The sequence below is a fragment of the Podarcis liolepis genome, assembly GCF_965112155.1.
Source record: "Podarcis liolepis genome assembly, chromosome: 13".
In the NCBI taxonomy this organism is placed as follows: domain Eukaryota; kingdom Metazoa; phylum Chordata; class Lepidosauria; order Squamata; family Lacertidae; genus Podarcis; species Podarcis liolepis.
The window spans coordinates 54902323-54924940 of record NC_139573.1 but is presented as its reverse complement, the minus strand read 5'-3'; the positions used below and the strand labels follow the sequence as shown (position 1 = coordinate 54924940).

The 22618-nt window shown below is 41.4% G+C and overlaps 2 long non-coding RNA genes across 2 annotated transcripts; one reads left to right on the top strand and one right to left on the bottom strand.

The window, feature by feature from the left end:
- Positions 1-3543: 3543 nt before the first annotated feature.
- Positions 3544-5809, bottom strand: LOC310692442. Its single transcript, XR_014518817.1, has 3 exons — positions 5737-5809; positions 5129-5166; positions 3544-4492 (listed from the first exon to the last, which is right to left on the bottom strand). It is a non-coding gene; the product is annotated as an uncharacterized lncRNA (long non-coding RNA).
- Positions 5810-6323: 514 nt separating this feature from the next.
- Positions 6324-17154, top strand: LOC310692438. Its single transcript, XR_014518813.1, has 3 exons — positions 6324-6766; positions 14863-14951; positions 16089-17154. It is a non-coding gene; the product is annotated as an uncharacterized lncRNA (long non-coding RNA).
- The last annotated feature ends 5464 nt before the right edge of the window (positions 17155-22618 follow it).

Here is a 22618-nt window from a genome sequence, read left to right as displayed (position 1 = left end):
ATGATGATGAAGAAGAAACTGAAAATGGGAAGGAAGACACAGTATTCCTCTGCCCTTATTTCTGCCCACCTGGCTCAAGTGCTGATGAACCATCTCTGTGTTTTGCCTCACACACCAACCTAAGTGTCCATTGTGAAGAAATGTCAAGGCTGGTGGCTGGGAGGGAGGCAGGCAGGTTGAAGGAGAAACATTTGAGACCAAACAGATGACAGCTCTAGTGCACATTGACAGTGTTTTTAAAAACGCATCCCTCAAAGGCAAATTTGGGTCAGTGATTCACGGGGGCCAACCCCTAGTAAGCCATGACAATTGGAATGCATGGGAAAAACTGATTCTTTTTAAGTCAACCAAATGTTGACAATCTACGGATGATGCTTCATGAGCTGCCGCAGAGTGGTCAACACAGAGGTTTCTCCCTTTTAGTGGCTTTAAATTCACTGCTTGCACAATGCAATGTGCATTAAACATACCACCAAAGAATGTGAGAAACGGTCACAGGCACTCCCCGTGATCCATTCTAAGCAACGGTGCAGAAATAAGGCTGTAACTTCTGCTGTGGGAAAATCGGACTGGTACATGTGTCTAATCATGCTCTGCCCCATGAACTTTCTTGGTAGCATTCTATATCTCCTTTTGATCAATTTCCACTAGAAATTCCACTTTCTTAGGGTTTGACTTCTGCTGGCAGCTGTAACTTCATGCAAAGTGTTTGTCACAGAAGCCACAGATAGCAACCACAAAGAGGAATGGAAACTATATGAAAAGATCAACTTCTCACACACTCAGAGAACTCTCTCACTGGATACTCTTATCAGTGGCGTAGCGTGGGTTGTCAGCACCCAGTGCAAGGCAAGTAATTTGCGCCCCCTAACCTGTGCATTTGCGTCCCCTAACCCATGGATTTGCGCCCCCTAACCCTAACCCCCAGATGTTGCGCCCGGTGCGGCCGGCCCCCCCTGCACCCCCCATGCTACGCCACTGACTCTTATTCTGGATGTTTAGCACTGCTTGATGCAAGACGACTTCCCTCCGTCAGCATCACCATAAGAATGATTTTTCACCAAAGCCTTCCTTTACTGTAGATCTGCCCTCTGAAAACCACCTCTGTGCCTAAGAGTGGTCAGGAAAATAAAAGAAATTGTAGTGTGGCATATATAATTCTTTGGAGATTCCCTGTACACTTCTATATATATATAATAAATGCTGGTTCAAGGATTGTTACAGCTTGTAACAAGCTTGGGTGTTTACTGCAATAGGGGACAATGCTTTACAAAGAACATATTACAATTGGCCTAAGAATGAGTGGTAGGTTTTTGTACACTTCTTTCAACATCACAAAAAGGCATGGACATTTTGATATTATGCAAATTATCTAAAGTCAATGATTTACTGAAAAGCAGATGAAAATATTTAATTGGCTTACGTTGAGGCAATTTTTTTTACAATCAATGGGAAACAATGGCATAGTTTTAATCGAACACAATTTTGCGGCATTTAATCTAATGAGACATGCATGATACATTATTAGTGGTCAATTATAATTTTTAAAAAATACTTTTTGTATCTTACATGATCGTCTGTCCCCTATGATACGTTTGGCTTATGTGGATTCCCAGCGTTTCTCCAGTTGACAGGTTGTGCTGCAGAATTGCAGCCGAAGGGATTCAAAACAGAATTGGAAGCAAATGCCGCCTCTCATCTTGGAGCAGCTTAAAGCCGCAAAGCAGTTGAGCCAAAATGTATGGATCCAAGAGGCCCTCCCGTTTAAATGGCTTGTCAGACACAGATGAAATCTGTATTTATTTCTCTTTCACGCACATACCTTCCAATCTCTTTATGAAGTAGGTGCCCTCCAAATTCAGCTGAAGACCAGCATCTGTCATTTGATGTCATCTGCAGATGGAGCAACCGTGTCCTGCACAGAGTACAGCTGTCCGTCTCTGGCACTCAGGTGATGAATTGCTCGCTGCAAGCCAAGCTGTTTGGTGCTGCAGGTGGGCCCCGTGTGAGTAAACGGGAATGATGTACCGTAGTTATGCATAGAGATACTGAAATCATTCTCACAATGAGTTTATATAAATTAAATAATCTTCACATTCAATGAGCCTGTTTCTTGAGGTGTCTGTACTGGAGCACTGCACAATGAGAGGCTTGCCAGGAGTCGCAGGACCCAATGCAGAGTTAAGCATTTTTAAGTCCTCTAATATCAGGTCTCTGGTTCAAATCACACCTCAGTCTTGAGCTCCCTAGGCAGCCCCCAGCAAAACACAATTGTTCAGCCTCAGCCCCCAATTTGTAGTATGGCATCATAATACTGACCTCCTTTGCAGGGACGTTGTAAGGATTATTGACATATGGGCTGCGCGGTGAATGTTCCATTGCCAGCTATGATTACTTTTGCTAATTTTGTTCAATTCAGTTTGGTGGAAGCGAGAAGTGGCTACTTTATGACCCCATTTAAACATATTAGTGGGATTCCAAGCTCTCATTCCTTGTTCTATACCTGATGGCCACTATAGGGTCCACCCGTAATGATAGTGGCAGCAGTGGCTTTAAGTTGTAAGTAACAGGAAATAATAAAGCTAAGAATATTCCACATGTTGGAAGCAAATGAGGATTGTTGGCCTTATTTTTAAAGGTTGTAAATTCAATTCCTTCTGACCTTTTTGTTAAACAAGTTAAATAGTTTGCTGCTTCTTTCTTCTGGGCACTAATTAATTCTTGTGTTAATTTTCAATTGGAGCAAGCAAGTGACAGTGTACTTTATTAAGCTTTGCAGGTTAAAGGTGTATTTAATAGGAGTGTGCAGCAAGCACCAGATTCGCCTTGTTTTTGCAGCGTTTGGAAACAGCCCCATCTGTTTCAGCTCTGCTCTGTCACTCAGATTCAATTTTTTTATTCAGGTTCAGATCTGATCTGTTAAATCTGAAGCTTCCCCCTCCTTTTTCACATAGATGGATGGATTAAATTTGCAGGCAAAGGGCACCCTCTCCACCCAAAAAGGGGGATTAAAGTTGTCAAATTTCAGGTGGATAAACCCCAGGGGGAGTCGTGCACAGAATCCTCAAACTGTTTTTTAAAAGAAGAATTATATTATTATAATTTGCCATGTTTCCACATATGAAGTCTAGAGATAATTGGGGTAGAATGATGCCATCAGTTTTTGGGTTGACTTTATAGTTCCTACCAATGCCAGGCAATTTTAAATTTCTGTGGTTGAAGTAGAATAGATTTAAGCAGTTGGACTCTCCAAAGTGCTCGGGTTTGGTTGGATGATGCCCCTGATGTGAAATGTTTCTGAGACATTCAGAATGGAGAAATGATTTCAATACATGCCTTCCTATATAGGAACTGCAGCACTCGGTCAATTCTTAGAGCAGTCAGTTTAAAGCATATTTATTTACTTGTTTAGAAATTATTTTGTTATTAAATATATAACAAACAAGACTAACAGAATATTCCAACGATTCAACAATTTCTTTTGTTGAATTCTTAAATCATTTTTATTAATTAAAAATCAATCTTCAGTTTAATTTGGTGAGGTTTAATTTTTAAAAAATACAAGTACAAAATATGCAGGAGATTAACTTCTAGAAGCATTTCCCCCTTGTGTAATACTCAGGCAGGACTGCTTCTTCTAAGAACCACCTAAGACAGTGTCTGACATTACACCGGCATGCATCATCTAAAATCAGGATGCTTCAGAACTACTGATTTTATTCGTTTCCAGATTTAATTGGTTAACCAATGAATCAATTAATTAACTCCTTTATATGACTGGCTGACTTAGAATAAACAATTAAGAAGCATGGCTGTTTGCCCTTGTGGTCAGTCCACTAGCCAATGAGAATGGCTGATAATTTGCCTGAGATATACAAGACTGATAATCTCCAGGCTCTTTGGGAAGCCAATATTTAAACAGGTTTCACAATTTAAGCCAAACACCCCCACTCCATGTTTCTCTATGAAATTCAAGAATGGAGAAGGTGGCCTAGATTTTTCTGGGAAAGACTAGTTGGAATACAACACGCATACCAGGCAACGTGTGTTACCATGTGACATGGTCATTATCCCATCTGATAAACAAAGGGGAGAGAGGTGCTGAGTAGTAAATGTGTGTGCTTGAAGAATGTGCCCTCGCAGCCCTGAAGCCAGTCATCTGAGGAGATCACTTGCTACCAAGCGTCTAACCCAACCTGTATTACATTTGTGCTGCAGCAGGGATTTCTTTTTCCATCGACCTCCTGATTGTACGAGGGGACTCCAAAACTCGCATGTGAGCAGCAACTGTTTGTCCTCCTCCAAGTACATTGTGGAGCGGAGCCAGCAGAGAGTCTCTTACTGTCCATGCCTGCTGTTCTGTACTGATTAGGAATTGGATAGCAGCTCTATGAATGTGATGCTGCCCAGCTTCCAGAAGTCATGTGAGACGGGGCATCAGGAAACGGGAGCTGACGGTCACATCACAGCCACTCCGAGAAGAAATAGCCGTCTAAAAAAAGAAAGGCATCCTGCAGCATGACTGGCGCTCTGGCCCTGAAGCACCCTGGCCCTGGCCTGCTCAGGCTGGGATTAGAAGTCACACAGCCATAAAGATGCCACTCCGACAGGCAATGCCCATACGTCATGTGTGTGGTGACAGGTCCTACGATTTCTACCACTTACAGCAGGGGTCAGTAAACTTCTTCAGCAGGGGGCCGGTCCACTGTCCCTCAGACCTTGTGGGGGGCCGGATTATTTTTTTGGCGGGGGGGGGGGGGAATGAACAAATTCCTATGTCCCACAAATAACCGAGAGATGCATTTTAAATAAAAGCACACATTCTACTCATGTAAAAACACACTAATTCCTGGACTGTCTGCGGGCTGGATTGAGAAGGCGATTGGGCCGGATCCGGCCCCCAGGCCTTAGTTTGCCTACCCATGACTTATAGTTTAGCCCATGCAACAGCAACCTCTGCCCCCCTCCCCAAAAAAACCGCCCATAAAGGATGTTGCAACAAGCACAAACAGCGCCCAGGATCTGAACTGGAACAGAACGGAACTGGAACTGGAGCAGAAATTATTTGCTGTTGCACCATTTTTCAGCTCAATGATCATTAACCCATGTTTTGTGTATGTATACTCACCAGTCACCTTCTTCATTTTTCCTTTCAAAAAGTAGCATCTAGTACAAATGAAAGGAACATTCTCTTTAAAACCCTTATTCCCATATTTATCAAACAAATTCCAGTTCTCAAAATAACTTTTCAGCATGTCTCCTCTCCCTCTCCCTCCTTGGAAATGAATTATTTGACATAACTATATTTAGGGCATTTCCCATTCTTATTAACATTTAACGGGGGTGGGGGTTATTTGGAGACTTCAGAAGAAAAAGGGGGAAAAGGGTTAGACATTTGCTTTTATCTCCTGTGTAACCTAACAACAGGAGTTTTCTTCAGGGCAATTTACAGATTCCATAAATATACAAAAAAACCAGAGGCTCTCCCAGAAACAAGAGCTTTAGTTCAGGAATCATCCCTATATCTCATAGGTTTCGATGCTGGCTAAAATATTGCATTTAACAAGCTGACACCTAATAGCATTTTCCAAATGGCATCAGTGTCTTAGAACATGTCACTTCAAACCGCATTTTAAAATGGAAGTTGAAAAATAATGAAAATTAAATCCTTAAAACTTTGCTCCTTTATGAAGTGGCCTCAAGCTTTGCTTCAAGTGGGCATGTTTTGTGTCATACTAGGATTCAGAAGAGCTGGATTCAAATTCCTACTCAGCCATGAAGCTCTCTGTGTGACCTTGGGCCACTCGCTGCCTCTCAACGTACTTGTTGTCAAGACAGAATGGATGGGGGGGTGGGTGGGACATGAATGCCGCCTGTAGTTCTTTGGAAGAATGTTGGGGTATAAATATCATCATCATCATCATCATCATCATCAACGGCAGCTTTGGTCTCTGTGTTTTCCTGGCATCGCATAGCAACTCTGCCAATGGCTACAGAGAGCTTGCAAGCTGAGCGATAGAACCCAAACTGTGTTTACCTCAGATTTTGCACCCCGTTTTTTATGAGGGCAAATTGGCAATATGAGTTTTTTAAAAATCATATGTTTTAGTTTGGCATCCCATTAATATGACTACAATTATGGTACAGTGGTACCTCGGGTTACATAAGCTTCAGGTTACATACGCTTCAGGTTACAGACTCCGCTAACCCAGAAATAGTACCTCGGGTTAAGAACTTTGCTTCAGGATGAGAACAGAAATTGTGCGGAGATGGCGTGGCAGCAGCTGGAGGCCCCATTAGCTAAAGTGGTGTTTCAGGTTAAGAACAGTTTCAGGTTAAGCTCAGACCTCTGGAACAAATTAAGTATGTAACCAGAGGTACCACTGTAATTGCTGTTAAATTACATTCATGCAAATTCTGGGATCAGAATTGGTACGTAAACATGTAAATTGCTGCATTATCCTGCTTCACTGTTGGAAATATTTCTTCAGGATATGCTGATAGATATCTTGTAAAGTCTAACAGATTTTTGAGAAGAGTTTTTCCTCTCTTAAAAGACCCACAATATCGCAGAAGCAGAAACCGTGCATTTTGTGAATTACTTAGGAAGACTGGTAGATGGTGCTAGAGGATGCTCGGGATCGACATTAAGCCCATTGTAATGCCACTGCTAGTTCTGGAAGCTTCCCTGTTTCACGGGAGGAACCCCTGGGCAGAAGAGAAGGCGCAGCTCGTATTAATTCAAGTTCAAGTGGCGATAAACGAGGTTTGTGTTTGATTAAGAGATATATCTTCCTCTGTTGGATGGCTCTGCCATGTATTGCTCACCTGACAGAATATAGATTGAACTGTTTATGATGTCTCACACAACTTCTAATTTCTTCTGAGATTCTCTAGTTCAGCATCAGTCATAATTTTCTAAGAAAGAAAGAAACAAGTAACTTCTATTGCAACTAATAAGTAAAAATGGCAAAAGGGGGGGGGGGTTAGATGCCTTTTAGGAAAGAACAGAAGACACTCCCTACTTTTCAAATCAGTTGTGAATATTTGTTGGAACATACTATGTATTTGTTTATGCTGGAAGCCGCCCAGAGTGGCTGGGTCAACCCATTCAGATGGGCAGGGTATAAATAACAAAATTGCATACCCTCCAACATTTCTTTGATGAAAATAGGGACATCCCATTCCACAACGGTAATTTTACTATTTATACCCCACACATCTTACTGGGTTGCCCCAGCCACTCTGGGCAGCTTCTGACATATATAAAAACATAATAAAACATTAAATATATTTTTTTAAAAACCTTCCCTACACAGGATTGCCTTCAGACAGCTTGGGAGGGTCAGGTAACTCCATACCCTCCAACATTTTTCCAATGAAAATAGGGGCATCCTAAGGAAAAGTGGGACATTCTGGCATCAAATCAGAAACCTGGACAGCTTCTCTAAATCAGGGACATCTCTGGAAAATAGGGACACTTGGAGGGTCCGAAATCATTATTATTATTTCTAGGCACCTCACTGTTTTCACTGTGTCCAGAGTGTGGCTCTATTCTTTTGTCAGTGACCACACGACGTTCTCCTTAACCAAGTGGCAGCCTGCACTTCCTTCCAGTTAATTCGGATTTCCCTGGTCTGCAGATAATCCAGTTAAGGAGGGAAGGGAATCCAGCATAAAATTATGCATTACCTGAGTGAAGTACATTGTGAATTCTCATTTTGAGTGAGCTTTTTAAAAAATGTATGTAGTGACGTTTTAGTGGCTGCTCTCTGTGGTCACACCCCGTACTTCCAATTGCTCCCCCAACACAGTTTAGCACGATTTTGTTTCAATCAACCGAAAGAAAAAATGCAGCACAATGTGTGTGTGTGTATCAGCGTTGCTCAAAATTGCTCTTCTGCAAACAATGATATCAAAATTAAAATTAGCCCTTTAGAATATAAACAGGAATCAGCTTGCTGTCTTAAAATACAGATGATGATAATCACATTACTATTAGTATTGTCAATTCATCTTCAATATAACGAAGAATGGGCAGTTAAACCTTGCTAAGAATTTTGCCCTCTCTACTAAGATCTCGGTCTTCCTATTGAAACATGAAATAATATCTCTGGGAAGGGAGGTTGTTTGAGAAATACAAGTCCAAATCTCCTTTGGGTGCATGGAATTAGCCTCATTGTCGTTTCAACTCAACATTATTTAGGCACACAGTTAAGGGCTTAGTCTTGTGTTTACAGGTATGTGAGGGAAATGGCAGAGCAGGGAGAGAAATGTGATGTTCAAGGAGGGGGGCAATCCCACAGGGGATACATCTCAACGAACACAAAATCTGTCAATAGTAAAATCATCACTGGCTTACAAAGAAAGAGCAACTGCAAAGTTGGGCACTGAACTTGTCTGAATTTTCAGGGTATAGTAGAATCCCAAGAATGTCCATCTGAGTTTATTTCCTGGAAGCTTAGTAAACTGTTATCATCATAATAATTCCTCTAGCAATTCTATCACCTTTTAAAATTTCTGTCTGCCATTGGGCTGGTGCTTTCAGTGAAGTCTCTGTGCTGACCCTGATGTGTCTTCACCAAGCGGTAACCACAAATTTGGATCCTTACATGGTATATAATTAGGTTTATTGTTTTCAGTGCATCTCTCACGAAGCAATTATCAGTAGTGTGTTCCAGTTCTCCATTCCATTATCTACCTTGTTGCCCAAAGGAGAATTACTTATCGCAAGTCAGCAACAGTTGACTATATTGTTCTCTTGACTATATTGTTGTTTTCAGATGCATTTAATTCAGCATTTTTAGGGGGGCAGGAGGGATACAAACAAAGCAGTAGGATAATGTGCAGCTTGTTGTACCAGATTGCTTCAGAGCACAGAAGGTCTGCCAACCAGCGGGGAGACCCTTGTCTTCACAGAGCAGGAGGAAGGCAAACTATTAGCCTCAGTATGTTGAATACTGGAGATATTGCCTCATGTCCATGCCTTAGGGAGTTTCACACTGTTAAGACCGAAACACATTCTAAAGCCAATATTGCATTCTTTTTATCAGTACTTGCATGTTACAGAGAATCAGAATATAATATTTGCTGTAATGGAGCTATCCAAAGTCCACCCAGCCCACCATTTTGTTTCCCACCCCCACTCAAGAGGCTCACAAGCAAGGCATGGAGTGATCCTAGATCACAGATCCTAGAGTTGTAGAGTTGAAAGGGACCCTGTCCCAGCATCTACTCCTGATGAGGAACACTGCCATTGAACATGGAGCTTCTGTTGAGCTTTCATCACTAATAGCTGATGATAGACCTGTCTTTCATGAATTTGTCCATTTCTAAAATAAAAGCTATCTATCTATCTATCACCATGTTTTATGACAGTTTAATTCAATAATTGTGCATTGTGTGAAGAAATGCTTTATCCTGCCTGCTCCAAATCTGCCAATAAACTTCACTGAGTGATCCCAGGTTGAAAGATGGCGAAACATTTCCCAATTGCTCATCTTTTCCCCCTATTGAGGGAAATATCTTAGCAAAGGTGCCACCACCAGTTTCTAAAAAATTTCAGTCGTGTCATTTATCATGGAACTTTGAAGTGTCAGGCATAGCCCTATTGGCTTTAGCCCAAACGTAGCAGAGTTTTCCTGCACAGCGAGGAAGCTAGTTGCGGCGGTAATGACTAGTCAGCTAGACTCAGAATAACTATTTACAGGATTTATTAAAAGGAAAAATAAAACCAGCAGAGTTTCTGCATACAAATAAAAGCAAAATAAATCCTCTCTTTCTCTCTCTCTCAAAACCATACACAGCACTTCTAACTCCTAACACACCTCACACCAAACTGTGCTAGCATTCCCTAGATAACAGAGTTGAGTGCTGCTCGTTAACCAATCAGAGTGAGTAGTTTCTAGGTCAAGCAGACCTGGGCTTTCTGCCAAGAGTAAATTGACACCAGCTTGAGTTAATTGGTGAAGCTAGAATCTGCAAGTTTCCCACGAGAACCAATTAACAGAAACTGAACAATTTAGTGAGTGTTTTGATGGGCACTGTCTTATAGTGGAATTATGATATCAGCAGTTTTATTTTCAGTTGTTTTCCTAATGATTCCTAGCATGTAATTTACCTTTTTCACACTGAGTTGACATCTTCACTGAGCTGTCCACTAAGGCCTTGTTCCTGGTCAGCTACCGCCAGTCCAGACTCTATGAGCACATATGTAAAAGCAAGGATTTTCTTGCCCTGACATGCATCACTTTACATTTGTTTACACTCAGTGGTGACTGGCAGCCCCTGGACCTGGTGGGGTGGCCTGTCTTCTCAAAGGTAGAGATCGGGTTGACTGTTCTAATGGGGAAACTAAGGATAGAGTTGAATGTGATAATCATTAGAATTCCCACCATCACAAAAACTCTTTATCCAATTCACCAACAATGCTTTGCAAATTCTAGTTACAGATAGGTAGCCGTGTTGGTCTGCCATAGTCAAAATAATCTGCCATAGTCAAAATAAAAAATGCACACGAAAGCTCATACCAAGAACTAACTTAGTTGGTCTTTAAGGTGCTACTGGAAGGAATTTTTTTTATTTTGCAAATTCTAAATTGTGCATTACAAATGGCAACATTTGGTGCAGTCATTAATGGAGATTTGATTCAGCTTTGTTTGCTTGGCACCCCCTGGCCAGCAACAAAATGAAGAGGAATCAAGTTCCCTCTCTTCCATCTGTTTCCTTTTACTCTACCATTATCCATGTATCAACACACAAAGGAAATACTCCTGTTCCTGCATCTGATTTTAACATCAAAAATACTATAGTGAAATCAGTCTCTGAATGTCAGTCATTATATAGTCAAAATGACGTCATCCATGTACAAGAGGGAGGTATCAGCACGTTTGGGAGAACCCAAGGTCAGTGGAACAACAATAAAAACCCAAGGGCAGTAAACCCAAACCTTTCTTAATATGACCAAGAGAGCTTTGCTGGAACCCTGAACAGGAAACTCCACACTGCAACATTGGGGGGGGGGTGCAGGTGTCACAAGTGGGACCCACAACAAAATGTTTCCATGTGGAAAGTTCTGGGTTCTGGCCAATGGTCACTGCAGAGACAGACTAGAAGATCAGGTTGTTTTCTATTTTATTTTACTGAAGTGCACTTCTAACCTGTTCTTGCAACATCCAGTCTTAGGTTCACTTAGACATCATAAATTCTGTGACCACATTTTCCAGTGGTTCAAAACTATCTACTCTCATTAATCATTTTTGACCACAACAAAGGATAGTTCAGGCTTTACGGGCAGAATACATTGTACAGCAAACACAGTCAACTGGTATGTCAAATAGACAAACCTAATTGTGAATATGGCTGGCCTCCATCACAAGTTTTTTAATTGGAGGATGTAAGACAAGGAATGGGACGCGGGTGGTGCTGTGGGTCAAACCACAGAGCCTAGGACTTGCCGATCAGAAGGTCAGTGGTTCGAATCCTCGCGACGGGGTGAGTTCCCGTTGCTCGGTCCCTGCTCCTGCCAACCTAGCAGTTTGAAAGCATGTCAAAGTGCAAGTAGATAAATAGGTACCGCTCCGGCGGGAAGGTAAATGGCATTTCCGTGCTCTGCTCTGGTTTGCCAGAAGCGGCTTAGTCATGCTGGCCACATGACCCGGAAGCTGTACGCCGGCTCCCTCAGCCAATAAAGCGAGATGAGCGCCGCAACCCCAGAGTCGGTCACGACTGGACCTAACGGTCAGGGGTCCCTTTACCTTTAAGACACGGATAGCAACACAGAGGAGGAAGACAGCTGTGTATAGTCGCTCTTAATAATCAAGACCTTTGGAGCAAATACTTGTAGATTCGGTATATTATCTATCTCCAATAACTTTTTACTCACTTGAATGAAAATTGTGCTTCTACCACTGCATTTCTTTCAGTAAAGGTCATGAAGTTTGTAAAATGCATTTTGAGTGCACCATAGCATCCAAATAGATATAAGAATTGCAAAGCAAACCTGAAGTGTAACAGCAGATGTCATACTAGTCTTAAGCAATAAAATGTAAAATAGAATGTGTGATAATTCTAAGAATGGTACTTTGTGCTTTTAGAAACAACAAAAGTCAATCCCTAGGATTAGGCAAATAAACTAATTATTTTTTTCTGGGTAGAGAAAACTGCAATCTTGCTTTTTTTCTCTTTGCTATGTTCCATTACCTGCCCACATTTTTCATACCTGCTGTAGAACTGCAGTGTGTCACAGGTGTGGGCAAAATTGTCCCACCGAGGACATAGCAAAAGCTGTATTATGGGGCTCAGTTTACAGATCAGTAAACTTCTTTAGAATACAAGGTGGGGCTAATTAATACAACCTGTGTTAGTGTGTGATAAGGTGTTTCTGGAATGCCACTAAGAATGGTAGTAGAATTTCCTAACTTTCTAGATAAAGTGCAAAAGATGAGAGTATGCACTCTCCAAATCTCCAAGAGTACCTATATATGAGATTTTTCAAATTTCATCACCACTTAGTATGACAGAACCCCAAATTAGGCGATGCAAATAGGCATGCAAAGGAAAAGAGAAAAAAGCACCTCCAGAAATGAATAGCTTAAGTATAGTCATACCTGTATCTAACCTTGCAGGTTTGTTGTGACAATAAAAGGATTGCTGTTTTCTGAGCTCATTGGCGGAAGGACAGGATTACAATGTGATACATTTGACAGACATTTTGAGACAAAAGCACAGGATAGTATAGCTTCCACTATGAAGAACCGCGGCCATTACAGCTGGGGGTGCCCTGACCCTCCCTGTCCACCACCTCCAGAGCCATGCAGTGGCGCTGCATTAAATGCTAACCCCTTTTGTGTGTGTAGTTACAAATGCATTGTGGCAAATATCTTTTTAATGCTAAATTTAGTGCATGGATTACATGCCGTTCCTGCTCTGTTTAGTAAGAAGGAAGAAAAGAAATTGGCGCCCTAATCTCTTTCATGCTGAGATCTCTTGTCACTTTATTAAATTCAAATTTACTGCTGAGTTCCCAGCCAAAAAATAGCTGTTAGCACACTATAGTGTAAAGCATAAATCTGAGTTCACTGAATCAGAGACATTATTAAAGGAGAAAAAAATGACTTAATGGTCTGTCCAGCCTCATAAATCTTAGCGTTCGCATAAAAGATTATGACAAAATTTACGTCCACTAAATGCATAGTATTAATGCAGTCGTGGTGGCTGGTAGTCAAAACAATTTCTTTAGCAATCTGATGTTTAAAAATTATGAGGGCCTATATAAGGAGATGTCTGGAAGGCAATATTTACACAGCAGTATTTTGCATAGAATGCATCTTCCGAAAGCCAGATGTTTGGCGAGTCTGGCCATTGGACTTTGTCCACCAGGCTTCATTGATGCTGGGCAGAACTTTTCCTATTGTGTGGTGTTCTAGGCCATCTGTGTCAACATTAAATTCACCTTTTCCATCAGCCTGGAATATGTTGTTGTTGTTGTTGTTGTTGTTGTTTAGTCATGTCCAATTCGTGACCCCATGGACCAGAGCAGGCCAGGCACTCCTGTCTTCCACTGCCTCCTGCAGTTTGGTCAAACTCATGCTGGTACCTTTGGGAACACTGTCCAACCAACTCATCCTCTGTCGTCCCCTTCTCCTTGTGCCCTCCATCTTTCCCAACATCAGGGTCTTTACCAGGGAGTCTTCTCTTCTCATGAGGTGGCCAAAGTATTGGAGCCTCAGCTTCACAATCTGTCCTTACAGTGAGCCCTCAGGGCTGATTTCCTTCAGAATGGATAGGTTTGATCTTCTTGCAGTCCATGGGACTATCAAGAGCCTTCTCCAGCACCATAATTCAAAAGCATCAATTCTTTGGCGATCAGCCTTCTTTATGGTCCAGCTCTCACTTCCATACATCACTACTGGGAAAGCCATAGCTTTAACTATACGGACCTTTATTGGCAAGGTGATGTCTCTGCTTTTTAAGATGCTGTCTAGGTTTGTCATTGCTTTTCTTCCATGAAGCAGGCGTCTTTTAATTTTGTGACTGCTGTCACCTTCTGCAGTGATCATGGAACCCAAGAAAGTAAAATCTCTCACTGCCTCCATTTCTTCCCCTTCTATTTGCCAGGAGGTGATGGGACCAGTGGCCATGATCTTCGTTTTTTTGATGTTGAGCTTCAGACCATATTTTGCGCTCTCCTCTTTCACCTTCATTAAAAGGTTCTTTAATTCCTCCTCACTTTCTGCCATCAAGGTTGTGTCATCTGCATATCTGAGGTTGTTGATATTTCTTCCGGCAATCTTAATTCTGGTTTGGGATTCATCTAGGCAAGCCTTTCGCATGATGAATTCTGCATATATGTTAAATAAGCAGGGAGACAATATACAGCCTTGCCGTACTCCTTTCCCAATTTTAAACCAATCAGTTGTTCCATATCCAGTTCTAACTGTAGCTTCTTGTCCCACATAGAGATTTCTCAGGAGACAGATGAGGTGATCCAGGCACTCCCATTTCTTTAAGAACTTGCCATGATTTGCTGTGGTTGACACATTCATTACTTTAAAAAAAACCTGTCAATTTAAGACCGGACTTAAGACTCATGTTTCTTCAAGCTCTACAAAGACAGGGAACTGAAAGCCAAGACTGATGCCTGAACAGACATGCCCTGTGCCATGGGTCTTTCAGGTCCAAATCTAGATGGGAAAGATGGAGTACCTGGGACCAGGAGAGTTGCCTCATATTGTCCTCAGCCTGTGTTGCCTTATGAAACATTGGAATCTTACTGTATTGATGGAGGAAACTTCATTAGAATTGACCCCCATGCCTGTATGTTGCTTTCAGTCACCAAATTTATTCTATTTTATTTTGCAGAACCAACTAAGAAGTTTGATTCTTAGATTAAGCATGAATAAAGCCGAAGGACATGGACTTCCATCGGCTCCTCTAGACACTGGGAGGAGGTGGGAAGTTCTTGAACCTGATGTTGCTGATGTGCTTTTATCCGTTTTACTATTTTCTTGTTGCAGTTTCTTATTAACTTGAATAAATGCTTTTGTATAGCCACATCTCAAGTGTGCAAGGGGGTGTGTCAGCTCCTCATGCACCCAAACTGGAGTCTCAAGTTTTTCTGTGTGTGGGCCCAAACTGGTTTGACCCCTGTCCGTTATCCTAAATCAGATCGTTCCACTGCATCAGTTTCACAGGGGAGGTCATAAATTAATGCAGCAAGCTACTCTTTTGGTAGCAGTTTTCAGCTGGAGGTAAGAAGAAGCTAGACTTCCTTTCAGGACTACAAGCTGCAAGGACAGCACTGAAAAACCCGTCTCCTGTAAATACCTAAGCTAAACCAGTCTTTCAGATGGTGATCCCGTGCTCTACTCTTTCCCTTCATTTACCTCATGAAGCGCCTAACCCCCAATTGTAAATTATAGCATACAAAGAATATCATTTATGTTCTAAAACTCCTACAGGAAAGTTTTCACACAGGTTTGTACCTTAATGATTTTACTGTGTCAGAGTCTGCCCTTTAAAGCTGTGTACTAAACACCCCTTTTTTCACTCCAGAGTTTTCCCTGTGAAAACTCGCTCTTTAAAGCTTAATCGGAGCAAATGGCAGTCCACAGAAAACCTGAATTGACGTTGGCTCTGATTGAGTGCTAAAGAAGCAAAAACCAGCATAAACCTATGCCTGGAAAGAGTGGGGCAAAAGGCAAGTATGGATGAGCCCTAAGAAGTGTTGAAAGGAATTTGCTTGTCCTCTTAGCCCTAGTCCAGTTGACTTGAGCTCTTGAGTCATTGCTCACCAATTTATCTGAAGTCACATTCACATAAGGAAATGGTATACCACAAAAGGGAAAGACAGTTGCTTATTCAGATGAGCCATTCATGCAAAGTACCTCACAGTGAAATCTGTGATAAACCCCATGGAATATAAGGACCATAGGTTTTTTTCAGGCCCTTACTAGCAAACGTTAAAAGGATAATCTTAGACTTCAGTATTTTGTTTGCCAAGCTGTGGCTTCCAAGGTCAGAATAGAAAGCAATGAAGCTTTCTACTCTGCAAGGTCTCTGAAGGAATCCAAATTTCTCTGTTCCAGATATTTACCTGCTGGCAACGCTGATCCTGCCTAAGGGAAGGAAGGCAATGATGGATAGGTAAATCCCAAGGAACCAAGTTTAGTTACGTAGAAAGATATGTAGAGGAAGAGATTGAATCACCAGTAAATGCAGTCTGTTAACATCAGAAAACATGGTTTGAAGGCAAAGGGCACAGAAAATGTGTGAAATAGCCCCAATAAAAGCTACGTCACACAGGATTAATTTTTACATGGTAAAAATGTGAGATGAATGCACATGTGTTTATTCATGACTATTAAGGGAGGGGGTGTTGAAACACAATTTCCTGTTGGGATATTGCATCCAGGTGGGAAATTCATCTCATGCAAAACACTGAGTAACTGGGACAAATTGTTATTAAGAACAACAATTATATCTTGAGGATATGGACAAGCTGCTGAAATATGTGTGGCTGACCATCTGCCCCTTTGGCACTTGCGCACTTTGGCTTCTTAGAGTTAGCCATAGCAGATTGTGGGTCCAGAGAGTGATTGCTGCTTCCTCAGTGAAGGGGGGAGGGACCAACAACCTTGAAAGATGTGGTGGGGCACCTTCTCCTTAAGAAGACCTCTATGGACCCAGAAGCATTAAGCAACTCTCATCCTTTTTTCATCAAGGTGCTTGAGAAGTGGCAGTTCATCTTCAGGCATGCTTGGAGGAATCTGATAACTTGGTATCTGGCCACTGAGTTGGATGAAGGTGAATAAATTAAAACTGAATCTTTATAAGATGTGGCATGCTCTAGCTTGATGCCTCATGAGCCGATAAGAACTAGGGGAACAGCCTGATTTTCATATGCTGCACTTTCCCAGAAGGTGCAGTTACATGGTCTAGGGTGCTCTTTGATACCATCTTGTTGGTGGAGATGCAAAGGTCTCCAGCTACAGCATTTCTCAGCAGAGAAAGCTTGGCCACAGGAATCCATGCTCTGATATCCTCCCATTACTGTAACGTTGCCCTTGAAGACAACTTGGGAATTGCTGCCGGCATAAAATGCAGTGGTCCAACTTTTGAGTGGAGCCACCAGCCAAAATAATGTCACAGTGATTCTTAAATATCTGATTTGAGTTTCTGGTCTGAATAAAAGTTTTTATAAATGACTTACAAAGCCTTGAATGACTTTGGGCCTAAATCCTTCATCAGCACCTTTCTCTGCAAGAACAGGGAGGTTATCGGGTATTTGGGAGGCTGCTTTCAGTTTGGTGGGTCATCAGAGCTGTGCAGGTCTGATTCAGATTCTCCACATATTAATCAGATGGTGCACATGCAATATCCTCACTGGACTTGTAGGCATGCAGCGCACCTAGAGAGCTCCTAAGAATCAGTTGTAGAAATTGCCTGAAAGGTCAGATGGGGGAGCACTAGGATTATGGGCAGGGAACAGAACAGCAGGAGTGAGGCAAAACATTCTTGTTTGCAGGTCCCCGAGTCTCCTACGCGATTGCAGTTTGATCTGCGAAATTCAGGTCACTTGCCAGGGTTTGTGTTGCTACATTAAACAGCATTACAGAAGAAACAACATTAAACCGTACAAGGCTCCTTTGTAGAAAATAGCTTCCAAACAACAACAAAAGTATGGGAGCTGGGAAAGGAAGAGAAAGTCCAACAAAGCCAAATTTGTTTTTAAAATGTTGAGTCAAAAATGAAGCTAATTCTTACAAACAAAAGCAAGGGGACAGCGATCTTAAATCTTTAACTCCAATATAGGTTTCCCGTGCCTTTTAATGGGTCCTCTAGAACTCTACACAGCTTTATCAAGTTTGCAACTCTACTTAAACTCTACTGACACATAGGAATGTAGCAGGTGAAAATTTCCAAATTACTTTTCACCATGCCAGAAAAAAACAACACTCACTAAATTTCTACAGATGTACCGAAGACTACAGACAATGGCTTAACATTTATGTGCTGTCTCCTTGATAAAAGTAGTTCTGTGAAAAGAGATAGGCCTCTCGTACTAGCATGTCCCCAAACCCTGTGGCGGGGCAGGGGGAAGGTGGAGCCATGATAATGTTCGCATTTATTCAAACATTTACAGTATAACCTGTCTTTATGTCAGGAGAACCTGAAGTTAATGGTAGCAAATCTACAAACAATTACAACTATGGACAATATAAAACATCTGCAAAATAAAGACTCAAAATTTACAGGTGAAAATTTGAAAGAGTAGTAAGCAATGACAATTAATTTAGGCCAAAAGCTTCCTTTAAAAAGCCACACTTGATTACCAGACTACATGAAGACCATTTGGGGACCCAGTACCAAACCAATATTTTAAAAGGGTTCCAGGGGGTATCTGGGAAATTACAAGCGAGTAAGGGTTTTCCCACACTTCTTCCTGTCCCACTGCTTTTCCCCAGGAGAAAACTGTTCTTTAGCATTCAATCGCAGCAAACAGCAATTTGGGATTTCCCTGGACTGCCATTGGTTATGATCTATCACTAAAGCAAAGGATTTGCCTTGGGAAGGAGCAGGGCAAGGGAATGGCACCAGAAGAAGTATGGGCAAGCCCTTAGTGTAACTGTCCTGATCCCCTGGCCTACCTGACAGTGTGCCAAGATGAAGTTCCAAGTCGTGACAGTAACATACATGTATGTTCCAGGGGAAATAATAGAACTGTAGAGTTGGAAGGAACCACAATGGTGGGAAACATTATTAAAGATAACAATATCAAGCATATAGAAGAACAAGTCTTGCTGAAGAAGACTCACCATGACTTCTGCAAAGGTATGTTTGACCTAAAGAATCTTTCAGAGTCCTTTGAAAGTGCTGGCATTTGGATAGGGGTGATCTGGTAGACATTGTGCCGCTGGGCATTCATAAATATTTTGATGAAGTTCCTCACCAAAGACGTGTGGGTGAACTTACCAGTCTTGCTTGATTACAGTATTTTTGTATTGATTACAGCCTCTTTTCCTGCAAACACTCCTGTATGGTTAATCTTGAAGGATCATGTCTTGTGGATTAATGGCATGAGGGTCTACAGCTAGGGAGACATGGCATAATGACACTCTGACTCATGTGCTCATGCTCTGTTAACTCTATGGGATAATCCAGGGCTCATCCACACTTCTGCTCGTCCCCTGCCAAGAAATCACAGGACCAAGAGGTCTTCCCCTTGCCTGCACCTTTCCCAGGGAAAACCTGCTCTTTAGCGCTAAATCAGAGCATACATCAATCTGGGGGAAACCCAAATTGTTGTTTGCTCCGATTGAGCACTAAAGAGCGGTTTTCCTCAAGGGAAGGCAGCAGGACAAGCGGAAGTGTGGATGAGCCCCCAGATTTCAAAATAGAGGGTAGGGAAGATTTGAATCATAGAGAACAGAGATATTGGCATGGCAGCAGACCACCATCCAAGATACAAGCCCTTTTGTTGACTCTACATGGGTGACGCCAAAGGGTGCCCTCCCTTTGGAGTTGTTACTTCAATTTTGTTTGCAAGGGCAACATCCCCTTTTTAAAAAGAATCCCCATATTGTTAGTAATGTTTTGTTGTATGGGGTTAAGATGGGGGTTGCCTGACGAGAGCTAGGATTCAGTGTAGCCTTTTAACTGATCTGTTTGTTTTATTTGTCACCTAATTAAATATTCTCTCGATGACATACACAGTAAAATAGCAACAATTAAAACAAACCTAACAACAAAACTACCCCTGTTTAATCATATAAAGCAGCTTCTGCTTATCGGAGAACAGCTGCCCCAGATTGCAGGAGCTCATGTCGTTGTTTCCCATCAATCCACCCACTGATGGAAGAAAGAAATCTTTGTGACCATATACAGTATATGCTCAGGGTCAGGGAACTGCACTTTATGAAGGTCTGAAAAAATCTTGAGAACTGGCAATAGTACCTAGAATCTTGTGGATTCCCCACTAATACAGTTTTCTTTTTTTAAAAAAATAGTTGGCTAGTGCTTGAACCAATATTATCACCACCACCAAAATGTGCTTCATAAATGCTATCAATCTGCTGCATACTTCTGAAGACAGGTTGGCTTATTTGGTTTCAGGGCTATTTTATAGCCCACCTTGCTGTAACAGTGACATACATGAATATAGGTATACCTATATTATATTGTCCAATATTCACGTAAGACAAAACATTTCTGGACAAAAACAAGAAGTGTGAAATAATCTGGCAGTAGAACAGAATTTTCTAAAGACTGTAAACAATCAAGATTGCTGCAATAAAGATATTTTAAAATATTTTTTTATTGAACATTGTTGTAGACCTCTCCTGAGAGTTTTTACATTTAGCTGCAGCAGTAGAGAAACGATCCTAAAGACTCTGGGATTTCTACTATCCAACAGATGCGTGAAAATCCATTGAACAAGAATTCAAAACAGATAACTGAGAATTGTTGTTAAAAAAATAGATGTAACATTTGCATCCATAGAATGGAACAGTAAGAAATTGGAGTTATTAAATCAGACACCCATATCACATAAGCAAAATGGCAGATCACAGTTAATTTTAAAATATCCTTCCAGTACTTTGTGTGCAGCTGACTGGAATCTAATGGCCATAAAGGATTGTCTGTCTGCTACACCCTGAACTATACGTGGAAAGGTGGGGCATAAATATTTCAAATAAATACACATGTTAAATCAACCAAATACACTTTCTTTGTTACAGAATTTAAGTCATGCAACAGAATATGTTGCAAACCATTGCCAGGTCTTATTTTCACTTAGCTTATAAGTGGAAAGCACGAAGCCCATCTGTAAGCCTTTAGGTTGCCAATCATATTAAACTGGAATAGTTGTGATCAGATATGAAGAGGGCTTCTGCCTAATATTGACCCTGTGAATGGAGATGTATGGATTTAGCTGACGCTAGTGGGAGAAACAAGGTATAGATCTTTTGCCATGTGATCTGGAGTGACTTATGCCGCAAAACCTGTGCATTCAGTTAATGACAAAAGCATATCATCAAAAAAAATGTTCATGGTACAAAAACACAAAGCATAACCCAGGAAAGAATGCAGAATGAATACAAGCAAAAAGAAAGAAAGAAAGAAAGAAAGACCCTGACTCAACCCTCCCAAAGAAAAATGGTTGTTGTCAACAATGCATCTAAATAAGAGTTTCCTGGCCAATAATGCTTTCTCTGTGACTAATAAACTAGGATTTGAAAATGTCATAATGTGGATCTATCAACCTCTCACACTAGGCGAAAGAAGCTGATGTCAAGCCGAGGCACTCAAGAAAAGATCAATTAAGACTATCAATAAATTAAGCTGTTTCGGAGTGTCCATTATGGCAGCTTGAGTAGACTTTCACCTGTTTCCCCCTTTCCCCTGAAGCAACCATTGTATTCAGATTTTTATTTTTAAGGAAACATCAGCCCTCTAGGAAATCTTACTTTCCCCTGTCATTTTCTTGGAATATTTGCAGGTGATCATAGGTGAAGCCAGTGCTTTGCACTGAATATATTTCAGCCAAAAGAAATAAGTATTCCTCCACTAGGAACAGAACCCTGAAGAATGTTCATGTATATGAGGAGCTTCAGAATTATATAAAGATTCAAAGGCACATATAGGCAACCAGCCGCCCACAGGCCTTTCCTACTTCAGCCATTGATTGGGAGTCAAGGGAAAATATTGCTTCCATGTTGCTAAGGCTGCATCAAGATTGTGAGACGGAGGTTAGAGCCTCCACTCCCAACAGAGGCTTGTGGTGGTTGAGGGTCCCTCACAAGGGCCTGTCCTCAGGTGGTTGCTGAAAACCAGCTCCTCAGCTGCTACACTGAGTCCTAACTTCCCCATGTGGCATCTGCTGCCATTGTAGGAGGGTTTTCCCAGGTCCCTTTACACCAGGAGTTCTCTTTTTTCTCTGGGCCACACTTTCAGAATAAAAATTTGCTCACGCCACACCAATTTTTTTACTGATAAGAAATGCATTGGAAAACAAAAAGAAACAGCTCCTAGCAGTGTTTGATTTACAACATAGAACATAACTACTTTACAGCATGATCGTGGGGCGTCCAGAAAGTAAAAAACAATACAGCTACTTAAGAATACAAACCATTTCCAAAATGAGATTATAAACGAACCTCTTCTATATGCACCTTAAGCATGCCTACTAACTAAACAGGAGTATCACTTGCAGTATCACTTGCTCTCATTTTGAAATCCACATTCTGCAAATAAAAGAAATATTTTGATACTATACTATACCCTACTACACTGAAATGTTTACCTATTTCTTTGATTGTTCTTGAGTCTTTCCATCACACTTTCCCCCCTGTCCTGCCACAACCTTTGAGAACCACTACTTAAACCATAGATGACATGTTTTACTTTAGAATCCACCTGGACAAAACACAGATAATGAAAAAATATTAGCAGTGAACACAACCAGAAGAAGCCAACATTAAATACAGCATTCTTATAGTGGCCCAACAGTTATTTGACATGCATTCATATCTCTTCCAGCTTCACCAACTTTCCCCTAACTCATGCTAGCCCTTGTATTACTTTCTAAGTGCCACTCCCTTCATGAAGATGGATA